This window comes from Micromys minutus (genome assembly GCF_963924665.1).
Source record: "Micromys minutus genome assembly, chromosome: 21".
Lineage (NCBI taxonomy): Eukaryota > Metazoa > Chordata > Mammalia > Rodentia > Muridae > Micromys > Micromys minutus.
Window position 1 is genome coordinate 28,756,628 of NC_137956.1, and position 2,432 is coordinate 28,759,059.

Genomic DNA, 2,432 nt, shown 5'->3' on the forward strand with positions numbered 1-2,432 from the left:
GGAAATCTGGGAACACTTGGCTGTTATTTCCAACACTACAGTCTCATTCTAGCTAAATTAGAACATTCATTCATAAACTAATGAATATGCCACACAAATCTGAATATATTCAACAGTTCTAAAAGTGTGGGGTCTGGCTTATTGGTTTGTTTCATGACTCAGGGTCTCACACTGCAGCAAAGGCCAGCCTGAAATTCAGTGTGCCCCACTGGCTGCCCACAAACTTGTGGCGATTTTTATAAGTGTTGGGGTTACAGGCATGAGCTACCATACCAGCCTAATAGAATGGTACTCCTGGGTAAATGTCTAATGGTAAAAATTCAAACTACATTTAATTGGCCTTTACTACAGAATAGTATAAGATAATCTCTTATTTCCTTTGTGGTTTAGTGACTATAACTTATTAGACTTCTGAGATCAATGCATGATGCTATCCCCAGGTTCTGCAGGCTCCTGGTGCCTGATCGGGAGGGCAGGAAGAATCTACTAGAAGAGCAAATAGCAGCTTCAAACCCCACAGCAGGTGCTGACACCCCCTAGAGACTGAGGGTGAATGGTGCCTTTTCAGGCCAGGTCCTCCAGCCTTTTCAGCTAGGAACGAGGTAAGGCATTGTGCTGGTTGGCTTTCTCGGAATCATTGTTCAGCAAATTCATAAACTAAGATGCCCTGGTAATTACTTTCTAATTGTTTCAGGAATTACCAATAGTACCATTGAGATATCTAGAGGACAAACCTCTTCCTGAAAAAAGCCTGACAACCTGACTTTGATTCTTGGGGCCCACAGTAGAAAAATGAGAACCAAGTCGTCATCTGACCTTCACGCATGCGTCCTGAGGCAGACATGCTTATGCACACATCCTAGGCATGTAGATACACACATGAAAATAATAAATAAAATTAGAAACTAAAAATGCCCAGTAACAACGTGAGCCTGTTCCTGAGGTATCTCTTCCCTCTGGAACGTCAAAGTCAGTGTACGGACTAAGTGAGACCAAATGTGAGTCATTCTACACAAGAGCTAGCCTGTGCTCTAGAAAACAGCGACGTCTCAAAAGGAAAGACTAAAAGCAATGTCAGAGAAGGGTAAAAAGACGTGACAGCCATATGGGATTGTGAACTGGTCCTTCTGCAACAGGCACAGTTGTGGTTGTGTTGAATTGGATAGCTGTACTACCTGATACCTGCTTTCCTGAACTTGACCATTATCACGTTGTGGTTGTGTGAAAGAGTGTGTTTGGTGATCCTTATTAAAAGCTCAAAACCAAAACAAACCAAAGTGGGGGGGGAGGGACTTAGAAGGGAAAATCTGAGTCAAAATACATAAATGACCCACACACTGTAGTTGAACTAATTTAAGCTTATCCCTGTCTAGCTTACAAATGAGGAGACTCAGACTGTGGTTATTCAATTTGGCTTTGACAATTACTGGGAGAGAACCCCTAATCTACTTTCCTAACTGCTGGCCTGGCTACCCCCAGCAGTATTCAAAAACTAAGTGGAATACCCCATATACTTGCTGTCTCTCCTGGCCATGAGCTAATGGTCCATCCTCTCTCAAGGCTGCTACCTCCTCTCTCCAAGTCCTTTCTTCTCTCTTCCCTCTCTGCAACTCCAGTCAGGTGACTCCCAACCTACCTACCTCTATCAGCACCCCCACCCAAGTAATTGGCTGTGGCCATTTTTTTTTAACCAATAGTTGTAAATTAAGAAACAAGGTTTGCACAACAAAAGCTGGTAACTGTGAGTATTCAGTCCTAGGCAATGAGACCTTCCTGAGAGAGGTCAAATTTTTGAAAATTAGACTCCATTTAGAGAACCTGACCTAAGTTTGAACTCAGGTAAACTAATAGGCTGGTACCTAGCATTAGTTTCCAGTAATAAAACCCAATAAAACCAAAACCTAGCTCCAGTCTCTAGGCTTACCCCCAACGAGACCTGTGTCTCCAGGTTACACCGCCCAGTAAGACCAGCATGTCCAGGTTATTCCTGAAACAAATATGCGCCCCCAGGTTATACGCCCTCCCCTGCCTAACAACCACCAATGCAGATGAAAATAGAAATTAAGTTTAAGGTATGACTCCCAGCACCAGCCAGTTATGTTAAAGGCCATAGTAACTTCCCAATTAGATACTTGCACACACACACACACACACACACACACACACACACCCTCACTTGCAGCTTACTAGAGTCTTGCCTCAATAGACATCCAGGGTTTCTCACCTCCAAAACCATCCCGTGTGATGGCAGCATGCTGAGGGGCCCAAGCTAACTCCAATAAAAAGGCCCTACTGTGATTGCCAAGGATTGGCTCCTGTTTGTCTTTTGGGGGAATTGCTAACATTTCCCTGGCACTACACAAGTACAGAATTTAGCATTACCATCCATAGTAACAGACCAAACCCCAACAGCACGCTGTGTACTTTGCCGA